Here is a 26,826-nt window from a genome sequence, read left to right as displayed (position 1 = left end):
CTCTGGTAGTGAGTGTGCTGGGCTCATTGCTGAGAACCAGGCCTTGGTGCGGAGCACTTTTTATTAGCATATGATAATGGTACTAATGAGGTGCATCTGCTGTTTCAACATGCATATCAAATCGCTGATCAAATCAGGATCATTAAAATCTCCCCTCAGGGTTCTCAACCCAAGCGGTCTGGGACCCTTGGACATCATCTCTAAAGCCATTTGTTTTTTTTTTTTTTTTTTTTTTTTTTTTTTATTTTTAGAAACATATCAGGGTGGGGAGGAAAGTGCTGTGGCATCCCCGTGAGAAGCCAGGGACACTGAGTGTCACAAAAAGCCCCCAACGATGAGGAACTACATGGTCCAATCTGTCAACAGAACACAGAGGTTGGTAGGCCCTGCTTCAGAGAAGACTTAAATCAAACCATCATCAAACCTCTTGAATTCATTTTTACCTATCTTTGGCACAAACGCTCTGAAAGCAATCAGGCTGTACAGCCAAGGAAGCCAGGCGCACCCACACAGAGAGGGCCTGTAGCAGTGTGAGGTAAGCCCCGCCTCCCCAGTGGAGACTGGAGAATGAGCTGTGTGTGTAACTAGTCCAAGGAGCAGGGGGAGAGGTCAGAAAGTCGTTCATGAAGACGGTCTGGAGGGTGAAATGCCTCTGATGACTTTGTTTCTGCTCTTTTCATGCCAACATCACCTCACAGTCTTGCAAGGCACAGGTGACCCTGGAGCAGGAAACCCTGTTCAAGGGTAACATACCCCAGAACCCAAACCAGAGAGCACCTCTCAAGCCTGTGGCTACCTTCCTCCACTGCCCGTTCACAGCCACCAGTCACCGCACATTATAAGAGGCAGGACCCCAACTCCCGATCTTTCTCAGATTTCACACTAAAAGCATCCATATCCAAAAAGGTAAAACTAATAAACAAGAAAAACGGATAAAAATGGAAACCTTTTGCTCTTCAGAAAAGATCCTGTAAAGTGGCCGGGGAGAGGGCTCGGTTGGTGAAATTACTTGCTGCTCAAACATGAAGATCTGAGTCTTCCCTTGATCCCTGGCATCCATGTAAAAAGCTGGGTATGGTGGTGTGGGCATGTAATCATACAGTGCTGGCGGGGGAGATTCAGACTTCTGGGGCTCTCTGGCCCTCCAGTCAGCACAGCCCATGTAGTGAGCCCCAGGCTAGGAAGAGACCCTGTCTCAAAAGACAAGGTGAGTAGCTGAGGAATGGCACCTAAGGTTGACCTCTAGTGCGCGTACACACACACACACACACACACACACACACACACACACACACACATATGAATATGAATGAAAATATAACAATTTCCCCCATGAAACTGGTACAGTATGAATGAGGGGGCAGACTGCACATATCCACTTGCTGGTTGCACTGTTTCTCCATTGTTATGTGAAGCACCACCTTTGTATAGACCTGGTAAAGGTGGATGAGGTATTGTAGTTACTAAGAAACACAATGTGTCATGGGTTTGAAGGCTAGTTCTTTTAGTTTTTGTTTTTTAAAATAGAGTGAGGGTTTATTTTTATTTTATAAGGATGGGTGTTCCGCCTGCATGCATATCTGTGTTCCACTGGGGTGCCTGGTACCCTCAGAGGCCAAGAAGACACTGGATCCTCTGAAACTTGGAGTTACAGGTGGTTGTGAGCCACCATACGGGTGCTGGGCATCGAATCAGGTTCTCGGGAAGAGCAGCCTGTACACTTTCCTGCTGATCCATCTCTCCAGCGTAGGCCAGTTCTTAAGGCCTCTATCCATGCTGGCTTCTGCCATCACTACTGTTTACCACCAGGACCATCATGGGCAGAGATGATGATCTCATTCTCTGAGGGTCTCCACTACAGACCACCTGAACTTCAAGTACGAAAGACTCAAACGGATTTCTGAAAACAAAAAGAACGTTGCCTTACTTATTGACTTGCCTTTCTTTTCCATTGCTGACCCATTTCCTATGTTTCCTCAATGTAGGGGAGATTCAAAGGTCTAGGATATGACATCACAGGATCTTTGCATCCGGGCACAGATTGCTAGAGAAGATAACACACAGGCCTGTGTCTTCCCCAGGGCACCAGCATCCTGCACTGCTCCATCAACAGACCCCATGACAGGTTTAGAAATGACTGCGGAGCACCATGTCAGCTTGGGAAACGGGCATCATGTTTTCTCCAAGGCGCTCAAGCTTATGAATACGGAGTGTTTTCCTGCCAGTCCGAAATTGAAACAGGGTGCGATTAGACTCAAGCAATTTTGGAAGGTTTCAGTGTGGTGCGACCAGACAAACTCTGTCTCGGGGTCATGAGATTTAATGGCAGTCGTCTGGATTTTAAGCTGACAGTCAGAACCATTTTGTTTGTTTAGATGGATAGAATAACATGGAATAGGAAATGCTTGACAACTACCCAAAGAGACCACTTACAAATAATGTGGTAGCACACTAAAAAGCCTATTAGGGTGACCCCAGAAGAACAGGCAATCTGGGAGAAAAGCCTTAAGTGTTTGTAAGTGGACCCCAACACACAGTTTTCCTGAATGATATTCCCTTAGCAATTTTCATGGCTATACTCGGAAGGGGGAGGGGCCGGTCCTAACCACCAAACTTGGCTGAATAACTGGCACCACCCACCACCTCCTCCCCATCCTAGAATCCAAGCCAAAAGTCTGGGATCTATCTTTTCCTTTATCCTAGTAGAATCATCAACAAATTCATTCTCCCTCGAATACATCTCATCTATTCTCTCCATCTCTTTGTTTCCAGTCTAAGTCACCAACTTCTCCGGAAGGCAGCACTGACTTCCTGTACCCAAATCACTACCCACACTGCTCTCTGACTGCTGAGGAGGAGAGCTGACCATGCTCTTTTGCAAAAGATCTGTGCCAAACTCTCCCATGGTTTTCCAATCATCTTGTTAGCAACTGCAAGTCCATCCTGCAGCCTATATACATCATTATCTGGCCAAGATCAAGCTTGCTTTCTCCAGATATACCAAACCTGCTGGCTTCTTTTCAGCATCAGGCTTCCACATTAAAGTTCTTCCCAAATGAAACATGTATCATCTTGTCTCCCCTCGGTTCCTTTATCTGCCGTGTCCATCACTGTACCCTAGCAACCAGGATGACACATGGATACCCAGGTGTTCAACATACAAACAAGGCATTACAGAAGTAGCCAGGCCTCCAAAGACCAACTTAATTCAATGGTGCACCATGGACCATTTCATGCAGTCTAACATGTTTGGAAAATGCTTGGCACTTTTCACATGCTGAGCTGGATGATTCTTGGTTGTAAGAGGCTGTGCATTACAAATTGTTAAGCGGCATCTTTACCCAAGAGATGCTTACTGCATCCTCCGCCCGGTTGTGATAACTACATGCCTAGAGACATTAACAGACATCCCGGAAGACAGAGGGAAGACTGACCCTGGTTAGCAGTCATTATTATAAAGGTTAGAAATAAACGGATACCATTCCCCCTTCTGGGCACAAAATGCCTAATTAATCTATATTCATTGTTTGAAGCAGAATAATGATGGTTCCAGTACAGTGTGGCTGAACAACCACTTAAAACAGCATTTATTTCAGCAGGAGTATTCGTTATTAACCATCCCCCGCCTCGCCCCAGTAATGCTTATGGAACAACCATGGAGGTATGGGTTAGTCCACCCTGAGGGCATCAACTTGCTTTCTGCATCAATATTCCGGGTGATGTCTGAAGTGAGATGATGATAAACAATGGGAAAGGGTCGGGCAGGACTCAGAGAATGAGTCCTAGTTCCTTCTATCCCACTGGACTTTTCATTTGTGTCTGACACATTAAAAAAAGAAGAAGAAGAAAGAAAGAAAAGGAGAAAATGGATAACACCTTAGAGTTGGAAGTTCTCATCGAAAGCACCACCTCACAGCCAATCATTCGCCTCTCTACGGTGGGGCCAAAGCTAGGCGTGAAATGTGAAGGACCAAGTCTCTGCTGCCACAGCTCCCCGTCCAGCCACGCACACTGAGGCACTATTGAGCTCATAGCCCCTCTTCTGGAATGCAAAACGACCTCCTCGCTTTACCTGCCACCCTGCAACAATATTTTCAATTATTGGCTCAATCGCAAATGCCCCACAAGTCATTTAAATAAATCTTACATATATAAAATAGTCGATTGTGTGCTCTGAGCAATTCCCAGCTGTAAAAATAGAGCCGTACTGAAGGATTTTTTTTTTCTGTAGCTAATTGAAAATACCGCACCTATAATGCATGACTTAAAGCACCCAGGAGGAATTTCAATTTGCATTGCCTATTTTAAATGTACAATCAAACGCTGTCTTAAAGTGCTCTACACATTTAATTCAATATAGCGTGCCTGAAGCCCCAGTCACTACTAAATTTTAGCACTGTGAATTAATGAATGGAGGCTTTGAAGGCTCCAAGTGACTTTTAAAAACAATGGCTTGAAAGGGGCTCTTTTTCTGGAGAAAACAAACCTCCCACAGATTTGACTGGTTCAAACCTGTGAGAAGTAACCTAGAGGAGAAAGCTCAAAATGGCAGCAGGATGCCAGGATGCCTGGCAGGAAGAAGGCACCAGCCTTAAGAACATACTCACCAGGGAGGCACAGCTGAGTTCTCAAGAGTGCCCAGAACTATATGAGTCAAGATACAAGAGCCCCTCGGACATTCGAGATCAGGGTGCGACAGTAATACCGATGGGGATGAAGACAGGCTGGGGATTTAAAATACGCTCTTTGGGAGAAGGGAGTAAGGACATGTGTGACCACCTTCCCTTTCTGAGAGCTTTGCTGGTTTCGAAGGAGCCTGTGCCCTTCCCAAGTTAACAAAGCTGTGATTGAGGTCCCACACCAAGAACCTTCAGGATGGACGAATGGCAGACATCCTTTAAGGAAAAAGAAGCAAGACAGAAAGTGACTTGCAGTAAGAAGAGATTCAGGCCAACGAGGGGGGCAGCTACTTGCCTTTATAAATGGTTTGATTATTAGTGTCCCACCACGTAGTAAGTAAGAGACCATGAGAGCAGGAGGGGAAGGTATTGCTCCCCTTAACAGCCATTTGGGGCCAACAGTGGTAGCAACTAGTATCTAATAACTACCAGCACAGAACAAAAATCATTAGACTCGAAAGCCAGGAAACACAGGGGACATCAAATATACATCTACCGAGGGCATGAAAGTTCCTGTTATACTTTGAACCCTCACCTTTGGTCTATAAAAGAAGAAATGAAATTAGGAAGAAAGAACTCACAACCTAGAAATTTCAATAACTGTCCCCTGGGGGTGAGGCTCTTACATTATCTATAGTTACGCATAAGAATGAAAGGGATAAGAGTTGTGTGCAGGTTTTGATGAGCTAACTACCTGTGCCTACTGGCTAGGAAACAGTCTACATGGAGCTACCTCAGGGTTTTACTTCTATGAATTGGGTCACTAACTTACACAGCTTTTTTTTTTTTTTTTTTTTTTTAAATATAGCCTTGGCTATCCTGGAATTTGCTATGTATATCCAGATGATCTTACAGATCCACCGGCTTCTGTGCTGAGACTAAAGGCATGCACCACCACACCAGGCAATTTGCACAACCTTACCAATCAATCAAGACTTATTGTTTTGCGTCGGTTTGGTTGTGAATTTTTGAGCTGGGTCTTGCTAAGTGGTCCTGATGTGTCTGCAGTTCAATAACTGGTCAGGCTGACCTTAAATTTATGGAGATCCTCCTGCTTCTGCCTCTGAACCATCACACCATAGAGTACACTATTCAGCCAAAGGACTCTGTTTAATCTATCATCTGTCTGTGGGATTGGTCACTGTTAGTCTCTCTAACTCTAAATGACACTGAGCATCCTGACAAACTCTGAGCTTTTATTCCACATTTCACGCTGTGGACCCCAGGAGGAAATGTCAGCTGAGCAGCCAATTTTTCTGACACGCAAGGAAAATGTAGTACCATTTGATCCCTCTCTGTATGCTTTTTCCTACTCCCCTGGCACCAGACAGTATTTATTATCTTTTCTCCCGAGGCAATCCCAAGAGACATAACCAAAAGCTGAGCCTGTGGTACAGAAGCTGAGAGAGAGGGAGAAGAAAAGATCCATGTAGCTAAATCAGATTCCTAAGACATCCATGTTCCCAAACAGATATAGAAACTGAATATTCAGGGTTAAAGAAAAAGTTCTTGAAATTCATTGAAGACATCACATTTAAAATGGATTCCCTCAGGAAACAGGGAGCCAGTGTTTTGCTTTTGTTATTATGACTGCTATGGCTACTGTAAGGTAAGCTATGGCACCCACTGATGTGACCCCGTGATATTTAGTCTCCTTTTTTTGGGGGGGGGGTGTCGTTCTCATAACCAAGTCTCCTGCCCGCCCACCCAGGTTTGGTACAGCCAATCTTCCTAAGCAGAACTTTCTCGTGAGTTATATAGGAAGAAAACTAGCTGCCAAGAAAGCATTACAAAGACAAAAGTGGGTGGGAACAAACTCTATGAGCCACCTTCCAAAATCAACTAATACATAAATAAACACATATGTGTCCAAAGACGAGAATCTGGAAATACTTTTCAATAAAGAAGGGGGATGAGCAAAGGGAAGAGGTCCCTGTGAGTCTGAGGATATAGCTCAGTGATAAAGTGCTTGCCCTGTGTGTGAAAGGCACTGACTGGGTTTGACCTGGTACTACAAGGGGTCAGGGAGAGACTTCGCCTCTTGATTCCAAGTCTTTCATTATAAGGAATGTGTGAACACATAAATCGGAATAAAGGAAAGAAGAGAAGGGTAAGAAGCATGGGGGGGGGGGAGGCTAGGCTTGTGGTGGTTTGAGTGAGAATGGGCCCCACAGGCGCATATATTTGAATGTTTGGTTCCTCCAGTTGGTGGAACTGTTTGGGAAGGGTTAGGAAGTGTGGGCATGTTGGAGGAGGTGTGTCACTGGGAACAGGACATGAGGTTACAAAAGACTTGCCTTTCCCTCTCATTCCCAGTCTTCCCCTCTCTGCCTGCCACTTGTGAGCTATAAGCTCTCCGTACTGGCATGCCTTAGCTCCCCACCATGGGCTCCTAACCCTCAGAAACTGTAAGCCCCAAGTAAACACTTTCTTCTATAAGTTGACTCTGGTCATAGTGTTTTATCACAGCAAGAGAAAAAATAATTCTATATTTACAAGTCATCCTCACCATGAAACCAAAATAATTCTTCAAAGCTTAGAAACCGCCTGAAGTAATAGGAAGCATGGTTTCAAACTCAGTCTCCTCCCTTGGTTTGCCTCAAGCTCCCTTGCTAGAGTAGATGCTGACACCTTCTGAAGGCGTCTAGGAGAGAGGCAACAAGAGAGACAGCTAGCTACTTCCTATAAGATGTCTACATTCACTCAACACAAACGTGGGACGCAGACCAGAAGCCTCATCTTTGCCTGCTTTCATAGACCCCATACCTGCTCAGTGACTCAGTTTCCCTGCTCTATACTGAGTGCAAACCCCTTTCCTCCACCCTCTACTTCAGAGAACTGCTGTGGTGAGAAGTGGTGACATAAACCTGAGAGCTTTGCCTCACAGGATTGACCACTTCTCTCTGCCAGATCCAAGCTGGATCCATGGCAGGAGAGCAAGGTTTCTAAATCAAACAAACAAACAAACAAACAAACAAAAAACAAACCAAGAATTTAAAGTTCACTTTCTCCATTTATCTAACTTCTGGAACAGATGGCGCACCAGGGAATGGGAAGGGTGGGCAGACTGGCTGGGCTTCTCCTCATAGTTACATGTCCAAAGAAGGTTGACATCCAAGCTGGGTGCAGTGGCACACGCCTTTAATCCCAGCACTCGGGAGGCAGAGGCAGGTGGATCTCTGTGAGTTCAAGGCCAGCCTGGTTTACAGAGTGAGTTCCAGGATAGGCTCCAAAGCTATACAGAGACATCCTGTCTTGATAAAAAAAACAAAAAGCAAAACAAAACAAAAAACAAAACTCCAAAAAACAAATAAAAAAAATTAAGAAAGAAAGATGATAATCGACAACAATGTAGAAAGTGGGTGGTTTCACTGGCGACTTACAAAGTTCCTATCAAGGACACAGCCTTGTTGACATGCCACATCACACATGAGATGTGCAGATGATATCTAACCCGACCATGTCACACAGCCAGAGAGATAGATATAAGGGAACATGTAAGGTATGTCTCCCTCAAGGCTGGCATTACCAGTGCTTCTTCCAGAAAATGCCACTTCGAACCTTGGCCTGACTTTCCCTCCCAGCCATCTCAGATTCAGGGCTGAATGTCCAGTACACCCAACACCCCTCTCCAGACTGTTCAAGAAAGGGTCGTACTACTCCATTAATGGACTCCTAACTCCCAAGGGCGGATGACTATCGTGCAAACTCAATTTCCAATCTTCTCAGTGGGAAGATCCTCACTACCCTCACCAGTTTGGGTTAACCAGACTAAACAAACTTTGACTAAGACATGAGGTCACATGTACTGTGAGCTAGAAATAGCACTTTTCTTTCCACTCCCATCTTCCAAGAAGCATTTTATTTTGGCCTCTCCTCAGTCATCCTTCAGTACCTGCTATCATCATTTCTGTAGTTCCCAACTATGTTCCCAGGCACTGCATCTCCTGACCAAGTGACATGTCATAGACACGGACCCTGAATTGTTGGCTTGATTGCTACGAGAAGCCTCTGAGAGAACATCAGTACAATTGCCCTCAGAGGCAAAAATATAATTATCTATGACCCCTAGGGCCGATGATTGACTGCGCTGATGTTATAAAGCGACCTTTAGTGGTCTTTTCCTTTGACAGTAGACAGGGCCTCAGCTGTGCTGGCAAATCTTATGTCAACTTGACACAGGCTGGCGTCATCAGAGAGAAGGGACTCCAACTGAGAAAGTGCCTCCATAATATTAGCCTGCAGACAAGCCTGTACGGCATTTTCTTAACTAGTGATTGATGGAGGAGAGCCCAGCCCATTGTGGGTGGGACCACCTCTGGGCAGGTGGTGCTGGGTGATATAAGAAAAGCAGATTGAGCAAGCCTTGGGGAGCAAGCCAGTAAGCAACACTCATCCATGGCCTCTGCATCATCCTGCTTCCAGGTTCCTGTCCTGTTTCAGTTCTTGCCCTCAGTGATGGACTGTTACCTGGAAGTGTAAGCTGAAATAAACCCTGTTCTCCCAAGCTGTTTGGGCCATGAGGTTTTATCACAGCAATAGTAACCAAGTAACCCAAGAAGGATCTCAGCTAATCCATTTCCTCATCATTCCAGTCCCAGAGCTGAATGACATTTCTCGGCCTATGCTGAAGGTGCAAGTGAACTTCAGACTAAATACTTAGCAAAAAGAGGGGAGATGATAGACGCTGTTCCCAGGCCTGGCCCATCATGCAATCCTTCTGAGTATGCACACAGTTCCACGTGCGCCTGCTCTTGTAACCATGCATACTGAATGGAAGTGCAAGCTTCCCATGAACAGTGGGACACATTTTCCAAAGGCACCCACTAAAACTTTCATCTTTTGTGTGCAAGCTAATTTCTCCTCTGTAAAGGAGTTGTCTACCTGTTGTCAGCCACAGGGAGCCAAACCAATAATTCTTGGCTGAAACAAATCAATAAAAAAAACCAAAGTTTATGGCAAATGGAATTTCACGGACATACAAGCCAAAGAAACAAAGACTACTACCCACAGGGCATCAAGACACCCACATTCATCAGCTATGTTCCCACCCTTCACCTGTGCATAGATTACCTCCCAGATATCCTTGTCTCATTTAAGTCATTTCTCTGCATGACAGGTTTCACATGCGCCCCCCCCCCCCCCCCCCCCCGCCCCTCCAGCCAGCTGCCTAAGAACTGTCTATCACTGTACACATGTCACAGAGGGAATCCTGTCACTTGCCTGTATTTTTCAGTGGGGAGTCTGGGACCCTCATCTACAGAACCACAAGCTGCTGCAGACCACTTGGAGGATTTGGCAAGATCTTCCCAGCCCATGGGCTCATCGGGACATCAGTGGCTTCTCTACCTCTCAAGATCACAGGCTACTTTTTTTTTATACTCCTTTTATAAGAGATATAGGAGGGAGACACTCAACAGCCGCCTTCTCAACCATCCAAGCCACACTGACCACCAGCCAGTCTAACCTGTCCAATACCCCATTAGTGTCATTAATGATGGCAGCTTATGACTGACCTGGTGAAGGACTAGGGGCAGGGTGGAGGTCATAGGATCAAGTCCGCTCTGGTGAAGGACTACTGACCATGCCAGTGCAAAATGATAAAGAGCAAAACAACTCCCTGGAAACTGGACTGTCACTTTTGAGCATGGGCATGTGTGCGTGTCCGTGTGGTATACATGAGCACGCGTACAGCTGTGCAGTGCCAGGTGTCTTCCTCTATTGCTTGCAATCTGACTTTTTTTCTTTTCTTTTTTTTTTTTTTTTAGCAGAGTCTCTTAGTGAACCTGGACCTTAATCGCTTCCAGCTAGCCCCAAGGATCTGCCTATTTGCCTCCCCACTTCTGGGACGAGAGACACACACTGCAGATTTTACATGAACACTGGGGATCCGGACTCAGGTTCTTGGACTCATGCAGCCAACACTTTAGTACTGAGCTTTTTCCCTGTAGTTTTTGTACCCTCTAAAGAAGCTGTTCTCAACCTGTGGGTCACAGCCCTTTCAGGGGTTGAACGACGCTTTCACAAGGGACACATATCAGGCATCCTACATACTGGATATTTACACTATGGTTCAGAACAGCAGCAAAATTACAGTTACGAAGAAGCAACGAAAAGTAATTTTGTGGTTGGGGGTCACCACACCGTGAGGAACTGTGAAGGGCTGCAGCATGAGGAAGGTGGAGAACACACTGATCTAGAGCACTCTGGGGTTGCTGCCCTTCTACCACTGGGCTGGGTTATCTTGAACGTAGACATGCTCTCAACGTAAGTGGCTGAGAATCTCCAAGGTGACGCCTGTCCTGTCTCTATACCTGGGTGCCTCCAGGTAACTATTACTGGGTAGGCGCTCAAAGCCCAGCTCTCAAATTGAATTCCACCCCGATGACAGGACGGTCATTCAATTTCTGGATGTCATGAGAGGGGCACACCCATCAAGAGCCCATTTGTAGAATGTCTTCCACTCCTAAGACAGAATCCTCATCAGGATGATGGGAGTGAATCCAGACAGGAGGAGACATGAGTTGGCCATGCATTTCTAGGGAATGGATGGGATAGCTCACAAGTAAAGGGTCCAGTCAGGGGTAGGGGGAGGCAGGGCAGCCTGTTGCAAAACTGTACCCAGACTTGACATCCTGAAAGCAACGGGTGGCAGTAATCAGGAAGGGGGAGTTCTGTCACAGTTCTGACCGCGACGTGGATATAAGTCCCGGCATTTTCTAGCTCCTTCGGTGTGAAATGGGACAGACATGATCCCTCTCTAAAGAGAAAGAGGAAAACCCTCACCATGTGTACTTCCCACCTGTGGACATGGAGCACAGACAGGCGAACAGTTGACATTGGCTACACACAGCAAATGCAGGTGGAGTTGGGATTTAAACCCGAGTCCTTCTGACTCCCAAGGTGACTCCCTGCCCGTCAAGGTCAAGACCTTTTAATCTGAGCTGCCTTGCCTTGTTGCTTGGGGACTGCAAACAGTGATTCAGAAGAAAACGTTTCCTCCATGGGGACCCGTGGTTCCAGACTCTCTCCCATCCATGAGCGTCTGAGCGAGTTGCTCCGCACACCTGTGTCTCATGATTTCTCACTGTAAACTATGACCTACTCCCCTTACTATAAGTGTTGCTAAGACTCATCAAAATCGAGTATAAAATGTGCTTAACAGCAATTGACCTACGGATGGATTATCTGTAATTTTTCAATTCCTTCTTTGCCTTGGAGCTTCTTTTCAGCTCCTTGATACCAGGTACAGTAAAAGGAACGCAGAAGGACAAGACAGGATGTGTGGGTCCTCACAGGCCAGATAAGACACCTAGAACCAGACAAAAAAGGATGGGCAGGAAAACATAACCTAATCATCATACACGCAAAATGTGGACTTACCTTGCACAAAGAAATTTTAGTCAAATAAGCAACACATACCTGTAGGAACAACCGTATTTTCAGCCCTTTGACTATGCTGAATTAATTAACATTTATATGATCAGCACTTTGAAATTCAGAGTTTACCACCCTGTTGCACAAGAATAGGTTTATTATGCACATCTGAGCATCTTTGGCCAATCTTCTAAATGGCTATCTTAACTCACATGTCATATTAAGAAACTAACCTAGATTTGGCAGAAATTGATGTCAATCTCTTAGTGAGTTAATTTCAGAAAGAAAATCCGCGTCTTTAGAAAGGAAGCCCTTTTATAATTAAGTTATCCACCACGCCAAATCTCCATTGTCAGCACCAGCTCAGGTGCAGGCACATACTCAGAGCATTGTATTAAGTCTCAAATGGCTAAGTTCCAGGAAAATCCTAAGACAACTCTATCAACTACAGCGGAAAATACATGTCTGACCTGGGAACACTTGCAAGTTAAACATTCTTAGAATTCTTGTATAATTAGGGAATCCAATCATACTTAAATGAACGAGTGTTCCAAATACATTCAGCATATCTTTAAAGCAGTCGTTTCTGAGTTGGGGACATGGTCCTGGGTAAAGTGTTTGCCACAGAAGTGTGAGGACCAGAGTTCAGATGCCCAGGACTCTCTTCAAAGTCTTGGGAGAGGTAGTCCATGTGCAATTTCAGCATTCACTCAGGATGCACACATAGAGCATCCATGGGACAAACTGGCTAGCAAGAAGAGCCACAGTCAGGTTCAGCGAGAGACCTCACCTCAACAAAGTAGGGAGAAATAGAGGAAGACACTTCTGTTGTCTTGAGGCTGATCACAGGGAGTGTTGCCTATTCGGTGTCACGGGATGGGAGACTGACTATAAAGGGTACCAATACACAGAGCAACTCACCAGGTCTGAGACACACAGAATAGGAATCTTGGGGAAGCCAAACACTCACCTATCTCACTATGGCAAATACAATGCAGAACTATGACCATGGCCACCTCTTGTCCTGTTAGACTCCATTCCTACCACTATGTACAACCTCTACCTAAGATACACTCTCCACTCTATGCCCACAATACTCAAGAGGTGATTACCTTCATGCTCAACTCACAGACAAAGCTGGGCCTTAGGAAACCTTAGAAACCTGGCTATGTTCTCCTGCTTGCAACTGATGGGACCTAGATTCAAACCAAAGTCTATGAGGCTCCAAATCTAGAGGAGGAGGAAGATGAGGACCAGGAGGAGAAGGAGCAGAGGAAGGGAGGAGGGGAAATCTCTGCTATATAAAAGTGACAAGCTTTGAATAAAGTATAAACTTTACAAAAAGAAAAGTTAAATCCCAAATAGAGTTGAATTTAAAAATCAGGTTACACCCGTTCTTGGTTCTGTGGAATTTTATCCAGCTCAGTCTACGCTGGTTCTTAGGACTGTGTGAAATGCATTCTCCATCCAAAGGTCAGCACTAATTTTAGACTCCAGTTGGGGGGGGGAAGGGGGAGGTATGTCTAAGGACCAAACTGGGAGGCCAAATGTTAACAAAAGTAAACACGTTACTTCAAACAACAGAAAAGTGTCGGCCTACTCCTCCCTCATGCACTTGGGCTATCATGCTATCATGGAAAAGGCAGTGACTTGGAAGGAAGGGTGGGATTGGGAAGATTTTCTTTTTGAAAAGACATAAACACTGCTGAGGAGTGATGGAAGTCTTGGTGATCTGTGCTGCCAGCTCATAGGTCACAAACTTAGACCTAACTCCGTCATGATCAACAGGCTGTATAATCATGGACACGCTGGCTTTTCCAGTCTTCTTTCACAACTGTATGGGTAGAAGAGCTATTAGCTCCTATTCTAGAGGTAGGCAGCAAGTTCAAGGAGCACGTGAGAAGTCTCTGTCACCTGAAGATAATTTATGAGCTTAGCACACCTCACCCCAGCATGACCCACATCATGGAACACCTGACCAGATCCAACCACTCATAAAAGCCCCATTCTCATAACTGCAGCCATTGGTGCAGACAAAGGCAAGTGACCAGAACTGAGCCAATTAGATTTCTTCCCAGTGTCCCCCCCCCCCCCCCAGCCCTTCAACTGGAATTGGCAAGAAAGCCCCTTCCCTCTTTATCATGGTGCTCTAGGGAGATAAGCCTGGAGCTAGTTAAATCATGGTCTTCGAGGAAAGGAAGAGAGAAGGTGTGTCAAGAGACCAAAGGGAAGAAGAGGTGAACCTCAAGGCCCCGAGTCTCTGCTTCCCATTTCAGAGCCAGATCTCAGGGTCAGCAAGCGAAGGGCAAGAGCCTCTTATGGAACACATTTCTGCTGGGGTTGTTTTGATTAGGGTTTTGCACTGTAAGGGAAAGGTAATGCAGGTGTTAATAGCTTTTCATATGATCCAAACAGAGACTAAATCCTCAATAAAGGAACTTCTCAGGTAGATCTGTATTCAGAATATGAAGGAAAACAAACAAACAAACAAACAAACACTAAACTAACAACAACAAAAAAAACCCCAAATGCTATCAGCAAGCATCTCTATTATTCCTAGGGTCCCCTTCTGGAAGGAAGGTGTCACTTGCCTTTTACATGCTTTTAAATCTCTTGTCTGGTGGTTTGCTAGGGCTTGACCTCAGGATGCACAAGCCTTTTGCCACACACAGAGCTGCACCTTACTCAACCCAAGTGGGTTTTGTGTTTGCTAGAAACGCTCTTGCTACCCATACCTTTTTTTCCAGATTTTGCCTATAAAAACAGGTGGTTATTTTTGTTATAGCTGGATGTGTTGGCGGCATTCTACAGAGCGGGATGGGCAGAAGGGTGGCGGGGCCCTGATGCTATGTTTGGTATTACCCTCAAGGGAAATGCCTTAAGTCACCAAAACCCTCATTTGGTGCTGTCAGGGAGCATGGAGGGAAAGGTGTAAAAACCAAGCGTATCTACCAAGGTTTACAGCCACAACAAGAGATGCCTGCAGCCTTTTCAGAGAGAGAGGGGGTGGGGTGGGAGGAAGGGAGCTTTAATGTTAAAATTTTGTCTACATTTTCTTTCTTCTAAGGATCAGTTGATAAGAGGAGAACGGCACAGTGGATTCCTATTTTATCTTTTGAAGGAGAGGTTGAGTACAAGGTCAAACAGTAGAATGGGTCTGGGTGTCCCTGATATGATCACGAACTAGGATGTCTACCCAACCTTGAGAGACATCCAGACATGAAATGGAGGATATGTTTATCAAAATACACCAACAGGATTACAAAACAGGAGACTGCTCAGGCTTGGTGGCCCTTCTTGCCCCCCACCCCCCATCCAAAAAAAAAGGGGGGGGGGATTCAGTAGGGATGCTGACTTCTCCAGCCTGGGCTTAAATCCAAACCTAGAAATCAAACAGTAAAATAAAGCAAAGCCCTGTGGGCTACGTAAAAGACCCAGCCTACTCAGTAGAAGATGGCGGTTCTCTAAAGAATCATAAAATAGTAGTAAGCTTTCAGCATCCTTAGACAAATTGTGAACATACCGATAAGAAAGAACCTTAAGATGCAGTTTACTGTGCTTTACTCCATTTAGCTCCCAAGGATATATTTTTTTTTAACCAACATCGATTTCCACCTCAGGCATGCAATCTATTCATGAAGAAAGATGGTTTGGAAGTGAAGACTGAGAACATTTATATATGGGGAACGGGCTCACAAAGAAGATCCAAGCATAGGGTCCTAATTCATTTAACAATTTCATAACTGCCTCCGAGTAGAAACATCAACTAAATCTTCCCCTTGGCCCATGGTGCTATTTCTACGTTCTAATGCTAAATGACTTCACAGGATTATAAAAGAAAGAGATGGACGGGAACGTCGTGGTATGTAAGCACAGAATAATGCACTCAAGGAAAAAAGTCATCTAGACTTGATATTTATGAGAAAGCTAGATTAGAAAGGAAAGCCAAGAAGTTATAGATTTTTTTTTAAATCTATAAGACATTTAATAAGAAACCGTGAACGTCATTTATTTCTGTGATATCCACTGTATACAGAGGGAAACCGAGTTCTACATGGTTACACTGTCAGCAACACAGTCCAGATCCTCTCCAGTCCAGGGTCCTTTTCACCAAATTTGGCTGAAGAGAGCCAGCACCATGACAAAATAAACAAAAGAAACAAACAGGAAAACCAATGTCATTAAGAAGGTACACATCAGGAGCTGGAGAGATGGCTCAGTGGTTAAGAGCACTGGCTGCTCTTTCAGAGGACCCGGGTTCAATTCCTAGCATCCACATGGCAGCTCACAACTGTCTTTAACTCCAGTTCCAGGAGATCTGACACCCTCACACAAATGCACATAAAATAAAATTAAGTAAATGAAAAAAAAAAAAGAAGGTACACACCATCATCACCAAGTACATCACGGTCCACATTGCATCATCCCTCCTTACACAAGCCACGAGAGGCAAAGTGCAGCCCAGCCAGCGGATCTCAAGGAAGACAGTAATAGGCTGAGAAAGGTCAGGGGGATCCTCCAAGTGGTCACAGGCAGAGAAGCACTTTTGTACTGCCTTTGTTTCCTAATGTTCTACCTCAAAACCTGTGGTCGCTCAGAACATTTTCTAAAGAAGTAAAAGCAGGAGTGCTTGCCAAGCAGGCACAAGAACCCAAGTTCAATCCCCAGAGCACATTTTTTTTTTAAATGTCAGGCATGGTGGTATACACTTGGAATCCCAGTTAGGGAAGCAGAGACAAGAGGATGGATCCCCAGGGTTCTCTGGCCAGGCAGCCTTGCCTAATTGGTGAGTTCCAGACTCTCAAAGAGCAAGGTGGCTACCACCGAAGAAACATCTGAGGTTGTCCTCTGGCCATCACACACAAAAGTCCACATACATAGCCACCTATCCACACAGAGAAGAATGAAAACGTATGTTAAAAGTAGAAGTACCATAACCTGAAGTTGAGGTTATTTTTTAAAGAGTCCCCCTTTGAGCCTGAAATACAGCCCCTTTTCCACACAGAATATGAACCAGATTTATGAAAAAAAATGGTGACAGTTTAGTTCTCACATTAGTTTGCAAATAAAATTAAAACAAGGACAGGTAAAGCATTTGACTATAAGGCGGCAGCTGCCACCACAGAGGTGTGTACGCACTGTGTGTGTGTGTGTGTGTGTGTGTGTGTGTGTGTGTGTGTGTGGTGTGGTGTGTGTGTATACCACATGTGCATGTGTGTGACCAAGGGCTGGAAGCAATGATTATCAGGAATGGCTTTGGGAACAGAGGATAACTAGACCTGGGTTTGGAAAAAGGTGAAATTATCCAGACAGTGAGCATGGTAGAAAAATAGTAGGCAAAGGTACCACAAGACCGAGGCAGGGAGATACAGTGCAGCATCCTGTATGTGGACCCCATGGAGCCCAGTGTAGAAGAAACAATGTTCCAGAAGAGGACACGGCAGGGAGGCAGGAAGGGTGGAAGAGAGCACAGATGTGGTCAGGTCACTGGACAGCCACCAGCCTGATGAGTTCCTGATATGTTATGGAAAATTCCCTGAGCACCATAGACACAGGCTCTGGGTGGGACAGTGGAAGGTCTGCATGACTTTGGGAACTACATACCTCTGGGACTGTGCCTTCATACTTACAGTCTCCTCACTACTACTGCCTGGGACGTGAGTTGACCAAACCCTATCCTCCTATTGGAGCGTGTGTGTGTGTGTGTGTGTGTGTGTGTGTGTGTGTGTGTGTGTGTGTGTGTGTGTGTGTAGGGAGGTACGTGGAGTTGAGAAAGGAGTGAGGCTGCAGTCTGGACACAGGTAAGGTAATACCAGAATTCTCTATGAGCCACAGCGAAAGCGTTCTGAGATGCTCAGGGACAACCTTGCAGAAGGACCACTGAGCAGTCAGTCACCTTCCAATCTGAAGAATCTCCTGACTCTACACCGCCCCTCCAGAGTGGTGGTTAACTCCACACCAAGAGGGAGGTACTGGTTATGTCAGGAGGGATGCAGGCAGGTGGAGGGAGCCTGCAGAGATCTGAGACAGACAGATAGGATGCAGAGCTCTCGGTGCAGGTAACTTGCAGTAAGCCCCCAGGACTCCCAGGCTGCCGACAGCTGCCCCAGCCCACAGTTCCTAACTCTAAAGCCACAAAGCTGATGTCAAGGAGGGGTCACAGGTCCACAGGGACCAGAAAGCAGCTATCCTCCATCATGGACAAGTGCAAGGAGCTTAGCACCCACCGAGGGTTTCCACATTGAACGTAAGCCTCATGATGCTCCACGCCTTCTGCCTTTTAAGGGAAGCAATAAACCCAAGGTTATCTCCAAGTACTAATCTCCAGAACTAATCTAAATATTAGCTAATTTTTCTGCACATTTCATTCAGGCCAATATATGTCGGCCAGCTAAAAGCGGTGCACTGGCCACCATTTTGTCGTTTCTACACACAAAGGGAAAACAGAGGCAAGCTCATGGGCTCACACAGCACACAGAAGCAACGGGACTATGACTGGTCAGAGCAGGATATACAGAAATTAGGCCTTACTGGAGGTTCTCACTTGTATACGTTGGGGAATTATATAGCTATTAAGAAGATAAAAAACTTTGGCTAATGAGGGACATATGGGGTGGGCATAAAAGCTAAAGTCAGGGCTGATGAGATCGATAACTTTGTTAGATCAGGGGTTCTCAACCTGTGGGTCGCATATCAGAGACCCTACATAGCAGATATTTACCTTATGATCCATAACAGTAGCAAAACTACAGTTATGAGGTTGCAGCAAAGTGTGGCCACTACAACATGAGGCACAGTATTAAAAGGTCGCAGCATTGGGAAGGTTGAGAACCACTGGCTTAGGTGATAAAGCGCTTGCCACCCAAGCACAGGTACAGGTAGGTATGTGAGCTCAATCCTCGGACCAATATTAAAAAAATAAAGAGCATGGTGTGTACTTATAATCCCAGGGCTGAGAAAGCGGAGACAAGAGGATCCCTCAGGCTCATCGGCCAGCCTGGTCTGCTGTGGAGCTCCAAGCCAGTGAGAAGCCTTATCTCAACACAAAACAAACAAAAACAAGATGAACCGTGCAAGCATGTAAACGCATACATGTATACCTGCATACAACGAGCAAACACATAAAGTCAGTCTCAGATCTCCAAGCTGGCAACTAGTGGAAATATACGAGAATGCTCTTAGCTCAGACGGCAACCTGGGACTCACTTCCTAATGGTGACAAGCGAAACTGGGAAAATGGTTCAGCCCAAGACTCTACGGATAGCGTTCCTGAGGGAGAGGCAGGGTATTGGGAAACCACAGAAAGGAGAAGAGATGACGGAAGGGAGGAAAGCTGGAGAAAGGCATGGAAGAAAGTGCCTGGTGTCAAATGGCAGAGGCCAGCTGGGCACCCAGGAGACGGCTCATCGAGGAAATCATAGGCTCTTCTGTTCTGGGGACACTCGCAGGGCCTGCGAAGAAGAGAAACTGGGAAGTGGCAACTAATTTAAGAATCTGGTGACCACCAGGGGAAAGGTGAAAAGGCCAGAACAGGGGAAGTTAGAGCACTGCAAAATTCCTGCTGAAGGACAATGGGGTTCGTAGCAAGAGAATGAACAGACGGTGAGAGAGAGGGGTGAGATTCCCCAGCAGAGGGAGGCTTGGGATTCAGGACACAGCTGGGGACATTACTCACTGACACAAGGAGCCTTTTCTCTCCTCTTCTGCAAATTCCCAGTTCAACTTGATTATTTTCTCTGCCATTCTACCCCACAGTATTTACCATAGGTATGCTTTTCTGTCTGTTTTCTTTTTCCCCCTGTAAAAATGATAATCCCAGGAATGCAAGGACCTGCTATATTTAGCAAAGGTGGAAAATGTCGAAAGAAAAACGTAAGGCACACACAGGCCTGGGGAGACTGAGCAGACGGGTGGGTAAATATGGAAATGCTTACAGGGTGGCACGGAGGTAACACATGGGACAAGTCTGGTGGCCTTTACTTTCTGAGGAGCATGGTCTCAGTTCTACAGGGTCATTAGGTCACCCGTAGAACCTGAAGCATGGAAGGCCCCTGAAAACCCTTTGTATTGAAGACTCCCAATGGGAGAGCCAGTTTGTAGCCTGGGGAAGTAGGAGGAGCTTATGGTTTAAAGGCAATGGAGTGTGTGTGTGTGTGTGTGTGTGCGCGCGCGCGCGTGCCTGCGAACTCAAGTTGTTTTTGAGACAGGTCTTTCTATGAGCCCTGGCTGACCTGGAGCTCACTGTGTTGATCAGGCTCACAGCAACCCTGCTTCAGCCTCCCAGGGGCTGGGATTTTGAGCATATACTACTATGCCCGGCAGATGCCGGGATTTCTGACAGAGGCGGAGCACCTGCAGGTGAGGGCAAGTCTCGAACATGTTTAGAGGACTGAGTGAATGGAGTGGGTGGAAACCACTGGACTTGAGATGGCCCTGGAATTGAGCCTGCAGCATCACCGCCACAGGAGGAAGACATGGCCAAAGTCCCCAACCATGTGGGAGAGGACCGCTACAAGAGGGCAGCATCATGGAACGGGACCAGGAGCCTGGTCAGGTCATCATCTCGCTTCCAATTCTACCATCTTCAGCCATCTCTGACCACTGTCAAATAATCTGTGTGTGAAGCTGAAAATTAACATCCTTTGGAGATAATTTCTGTCTTTTCAAAACTGTGCTAATATGTCAAGTTCATGGGGGAGGAGGGACGGTTCCTGCATAGATTCTGTTGGGGATCTCCAGAAAAGAAAGATGACATCGTCTCATGACCTTCAGGCGTCACCCTTCCCCCAAACGAAATGTTCAAACACTATTTTGAAAAACAGCCAAAACTCGAGAGTTGATGGAAGCATTATTGGTAGAATGTCTCTTGACAATTTTTTTTTTTTGCTTAAATGTTGCAAACAGCGTATAATTCCTGCTTTAGAGCCACAGAAAGTGTTGAAAGGACCTTCAATTTCTAAGTGTGCTTTAGATACACAAATCAGTAAAGCTGCCATTTCTCCCAGTTATCTGTATTCCCACTCCGATACAAAATCTCCCACGGTACAAAACTATAAGATCAATTGTTCCAGAAGAGTTCAGAGAAGTAAACGGCTTCCTAGCTTGAAAGAGAAAGTCAAACCTTCAAACACCTTTTTATGTTGACGCTAAATATAAGAACGTTCTTTGCAAAGTAGTCAAAGCAAGATCCAGCCGCGTTTGGAGATTTCTCAAGAGAGACACGCGGAGATTCTGTTTTGTTCATTAAAACACTAAAAATCCTCAACAGTACCTTCTCTAATACCTGAAGGTGGAGTGCTGTCTTATGTAATAGCAGCTTTCCCTCTGCTCATCTTGGGGGCAAATTAAATACCGAATTCCGCCCAGGATTTCTGAGTACTTTCACCTTACCTGGAGTCACTCAGCGGCCTCGCAATACCCTGGTCTACAGTTGATGGAAATAAATAATATATAGCAAAGAGCTGCTACTGCATAGTATGGATAAGCCTGTTGCAAAGGCCAGTGTGAACTGAAGCTCTCCCCTAAATCGCTGCTCACCTCCACGCTGCTGAGGCAAAGGTAACCAGTGAGAGTGGGTCTCCTGGTCCCTGTCCCGGGCGCGCACAAGCAAAGTGCGGGGTCGGTGATACCCGAGTGGCCCGACGCCTCAGGTTCAGGGTCACGGTTTGCAGCCCTCCAGGACCCACCGCAGCCACGCCGAGCTCGGCGAGCGGCTCCCTCAATCTCGGGCACACCTGGGCGCCCCAGCCCTCGGGGATAGGGGACGCGGGAGCCCGGCGCGCTCGCAGCAGTGGCCCCGGCGGCCCGAGAAAGTTCCCGCCCCGGCGCCCGGTTGCGGCGCAGCCCCGGGGACGGTCCCCGGCTCCCCTCCCAGCGGCGGGGACCGCGCAGCCGGTACTCACCCGTCCTCGCTTGGATCCCCAGGTGGCGGTCGGAGCCCGGAGGGAGGACAGCGCAGCGGCGGAGGTAGGGGGGGGACAGGCGGCGGGGACGCGTGCAGCCCGCGCTCCCGTGCAACCACAGCACTAGCCGGCCGGGCTGCGCGGGGGCTTTATCGCCGCCGCCGCCGCCGCCCCCGCCCCTTCCTGCCTCCCCCGCCCCCGGCCCGCCCCGCCCCGCCTTCCCGCCGCCGCCGCCGCCTTTGTGTGGCAGCCGGCCGCAGCGTCCCTCCACCGCAGGGGACTCCAGGACGCCCCCCCTGCCGGACCCGCGGCGGCCGGATGCTGCCCCCTCGAGGAGGCGGGAGCTGGGGGGGGGCGGTGTCCGGGTCCCCAGAAAGCGCCGGCCAGACGCGCCCGGCCCGAGGTGCGGCGCCAACCCCGGGGTCGAGCCGCACGTGGGTCGTCCAGATGGGCATGTGGGGGAGTGAGTGGGCGACACCGAAACCAGTGATGTGTCCCTGGGACTTAGAGAGAGCAGGGGCGCCCCGCGTCAGTGTATGATCCTGCAGGTGATGGGGATAACCGTGCCAGGACTTGGAGGTCTAGAACAGGTCCTCCCTTCAGGTGCCCCAGAGCCAACTTATCCCTGCTCAGAGGATGAGCTAGCTATGGGGCTCCTAGGTACATGACAAGCAAGGGCATCCAGAGAACTGGGCCCTTGCTTGTGGTGACAGCATGAGGCACGCGCAAAGCTTTGGGAATCCAGGTCTTCTGAACCTGCACCTTCTGCTCATGAGACCTTTGGAGTAGGAAACTGCTGCAGACCCGAGGCCAGCAACAGATGGTTGTCCTGCTCCATGGTCCATCACCTGGGTCTCCCTTTCTGCCTTTTTCAGGCCTCCTTTGCTCAAGTCGGGTTTGTGGGGGCCCAACTTTCGTGGTCATTTCTGTTGCCTTGGGTGCAACACCCTCCCCCGGCAGGCCCCACGTTTGGCCCCTGTGAGGAAGAAAGGCGGTAAATCTCCCTAGGGCCGTGAGATAAACTGCACCCACTGTTAGAGCAACTCAGATCGCCCTGCAGCCACACTGGCGCGCCTGTATCCATGCTAGACTCTGTGTGTGTGTGTGTGTGTGTGTGTGTGTGTGTGTGTGTGTGTGTGTGTGTGTGTGTGTGTGTGTGTGTGTGTCTCACAGTTCCTCTTGTAGGGACACATGCTATGGGAGGTTTGTCCCCCACCCCCACCCCAAATGAGGAAACACAATCAAAAAGAAAACCTTCCATTGCTCTACAGCCATGACAGTTTACAAATCCCATTTTTCTTGTTCCCTCTGTCCCAAATGCTCCTGAGAGGCTGCCCATGCATTCTGCAGGTCACAAGTTATACCTTATCCCCTCCTCGGGGAAGCCTTTCTGGACTACTGAGTTAAAGTCACTTCCTTCCCTCTCAGTTTCTTCATAAACCTCATTAGGATTTGATTTTTTTTTTTTTTACCCTTCCCTATTTGCTTCTTGCTACGTTTCCTCTGTCCTTCCTCAGGATATGTCACCAGAGAGCAGCAGAGAGAGACCAGCTTCACATGGTTCCCAGCTCAGGGTATCCTCTGTGCCTAGGGGGGGTCATTCCACACACAGCAACGGCTCAGAAATGTGTGTAGATAGGATACAGAGATGCAAGGGGACTTTCAGAGGCAGTAATGACAGGGTTGCAGCTGAGTTTGCCTGGGAGGGTGGGCTGTGGATAGGCAGAATTCAGATAGGGTCTGGTGGGAAGGCGAGAGAAGATAGCCCGGAGAGAAGCAGCACACCCCCACCCCCACCCCACCCCCATTTGAAAAATCCAAGAGCTGCTTTCCAGGTGGGGGCGTCAGGGCCTGGGATTGTAGCAGGGAGTAGAGTGCTTACTCAGGGGCACAAGACCCTGGTGTGTGTACCAAGTGCTGTGTGGGGGTGGGGTGGGGGGCGTGTAAGAAACTACTAGAGAAAGTACTAGAAGAAGTATGAGTAAAGACAGATAAGCAAAGCTCGCTGAGTCCTCCACGTCCACACTTGGACCACACTGTCTTCACATTGACGTTGCTAACTGAGGTGGTTTTAGGTGTGCGGTGGAGATCCCTGTACGCGTTGCCCAGTTTTTCTCAGGGGTGACGTTTTGCAAAGCTGTTTCGTAATACCACTCTCAGGATGTTAATATGGGAGACGGTGGTTCGTATCTCAAACACTACTTCCTGTTGTATACTTTTCGGGAAAATTCTCCTCCAGTTAACTGTTTTGAGAGAAATGCACAAGCACTGAAGGATTTGAGTGTCTTGTAATACAGCTAACGTCTCCAAAGAGGAAAAACCTATTTTCCCAGGTAGAGCATAAAGAGGATCTAGACCAGCAGTTCTCAACTTGTGGGGTCATGACCCCTTTGGGGGACAATGACCCTTTCATAGGGGGTCACATATCAGATATCCTACATATCAGACATGTACATTATTACATTTTGCTACTGACCCATAACAGTAGCAAAATTACAGTTATGAGTAGTAAAGAAAATGATAATATGGTTCCTCACTACATGAGGGTCGCAGCATCAGGAAGGTTGAGAACCACTGGTCAAGATTCTTCGTCTATCAAGTACATTATTCAGGAGTCTTTAGGAGGTGCCTCTTTTGTTTACATTTTTATGACTGCCATTCACTTCCCTATTCTCCCCAGGAGTGTGGAAGAAGCATTTTAAGCAATACTGTCCCTGACTTGTCATTTCTGAAGTCAGACAGGATGCAGTGTTAACCAACACACTGAAGTAAGCCCAGCCATGGATGCTTCTCTCTCCTTGGCCATTGGATGAGATGGATTGCGAACTTCCCCCCAGAGGAAAGGATTCGAAACAAAGCTTCATTCTGCCAGCGCTATCTGCTAGGAATACCAACGACATTGGTTACTGAGGGTGCGTGGCTGGCGTTGGCCTGCCTTCCCCGTACCCACAAGGCAGGACAGCAGCAAAGACCCCGGGGGACACCATCCATGCCGCTCACACCGTCAGACACTTGGCCATCCACCATCGGTGCGAAGGTCCAGAGACGGCGTGGGCCCTACCTCTGCTGGAGGACTCCAACTGCCGATCTTCCTCCCAGCATCTGACCCTTCTTGCAAGTCCATTTCTCAAAGATGGGTGCTTCCAGGCCATGATATGTCCTTCCCTTCTCTGTCTCCGCTTTCTTTGAGCAATACAAATCACTTAACTCCTACCTGGCCCTTTCTTCCCAACTTCACCTTCACAGTAGAATTTCATTTCATCCTTCGATTGTGTGGCTTGCCTTAATCTGCAGCTACAGCTCCAAGCTATTTAGTCCTTTAAAAATAAAAAAAATAAAAAAAAAAGTGACCTGGCTTTTAGCCAGCTCTAGCCAGGGCTCTGAGTTTGGCTTTGTGTCCCTAAGCTGCAGTTGGGAGAGACACGCAAGAAATTCCCAAACAGAATAAAACAAATGATCTATTTAGTCTGGTTTCCTCTCTTGGATGGGGTCCAGTGCTGAGTGCCATGGAATAAATGCGAATCCCCCCCACCCCACCTCCACTGCTCCCCCGTGGACCCACATAAAGTGACCTTGTATTTGAGTAAAAGCTGTCTTTAGCTTCCCACTGGGGGATGGTGTTTTGTCTGGACGACTGAGAGAGATTATGATATTAAGATAGTGACAGTTGCCTTTCTCCTATCTACCCTCCATTTAAAAGATATTATACCACAAAGCTGCTTGTTACACAACATTACAGATGCAAATCCTGTTTTGTAAGACTGTTCCAACCCAGAGAGAGGAGCCTGGTTAGAACAGTTCACTCAGACAATTACCTTCGGAGACTGTTGCACTGCTACATTGTATCCTGGTTGAGCTTATAAAAGACATTTGCTTTTTTATTTCCCTCTAAACTTGGCTTTCAAGTAAATCCAATTTCCTCTTTCTGTAACTTCTGAAACTGATTAAGCCCGAGAGTCGATTTGTTCTTTTCTCCTTGCCTACTTCTCACCAACAACTCCAGACACAGACATTGCTAGGTGCTAGGCTCGGTATTACTTTCTATTTACATCTCACCAAACACAGCAGAAGGTGCACGGTTTGAGAATCACCGCGGTTCCCACCACTTAACCTAGCATGTCTTTCATCACCGCTCAACGGATGCTGCCTGCCTACTTCCAGTAGTTTCTTTCATCCCGCCACTCAGGCTCACCATTAGTCTCCCCTCCCTCTTCACCAGCTGTTCATTCCATCCTTCTCTTCCCGTTACCAGTAACATTGATAAACCCAGGAGATTGTTATCGTTCTCCATGATCTTCCAGCAGTAGTAAATGTTATGATATTACACATGCTGGAGGTCCTGGCGGGTAGCCGCGGCGGGTGAGAGACAGAGATGCCATGCAGACAGCACTCAGTGAAGTTTTATTTGATGGTGGGAAGACAGGAGGGAGAGAAAGAGGAAAAGAGAGAGATAGGGAGAGGGAGATGGGGGTGAGGGGTTCGAGAGGTGCTCACCTCGAGGGAGGAAAATGGAAGGGAGAGAAAATAGGTGGAGTTTTCCCTTAAGAATAGGTTTTGTAAGCCAGGCGGTGGTGGCACACACCTTTAATTCCAGCACTCCAGAGGCAGAGGCAGGAGAATCTCTGTGAGTTTGAGGCCAGTCTGGTCTACAGAATGAGTTCCAGGACAGGCTCCAAAGCTACACAGAGAAACCTTGTCTCAAAAAAAATAAATAAATAAATAAAAGGTTTTTTGTTGTTGTTGTTGTTGTTTTTGTTTTTCCAGACAGGGTTTCAAAGAGAATAGGTTTTTATGTCAGGGCATAGGGTGGAGCCAAAGGGCAGGATCAGAATATTAACAGTAAATTCTTGTGCTTTTACAGCTCTTGT

The 26,826-nt window shown here is 47.1% G+C and overlaps 1 protein-coding gene across 2 annotated transcripts in view; it reads right to left on the bottom strand.

Moving 5' to 3' along the window:
- The window catches only part of Serpine2 (serpin family E member 2), a 63,580-nt gene extending 41,432 nt beyond the window's left edge, over nucleotides 1-22,148 (bottom strand). The window contains exon 1 of one of the 2 annotated variants that reach the window (XM_006972114.4): nucleotides 21,959-22,148. The gene's annotated coding sequence lies outside the window, so the exon portion shown is untranslated. Of the gene's footprint in view, nucleotides 1-21,593; nucleotides 21,924-21,958 lie in introns of those variants that run through there. The other variant, XM_076549976.1, reaches the window with a different exon arrangement.
- Nucleotides 22,149-26,826: the final 4,678 nt, after the last annotated feature.

Source organism: Peromyscus maniculatus, chromosome 13 (assembly GCF_049852395.1).
Source record: "Peromyscus maniculatus bairdii isolate BWxNUB_F1_BW_parent chromosome 13, HU_Pman_BW_mat_3.1, whole genome shotgun sequence".
In the NCBI taxonomy this organism is placed as follows: Eukaryota; Metazoa; Chordata; class Mammalia; order Rodentia; family Cricetidae; genus Peromyscus; species Peromyscus maniculatus.
This window is presented reverse-complemented; position numbering and strand designations above follow the sequence as displayed.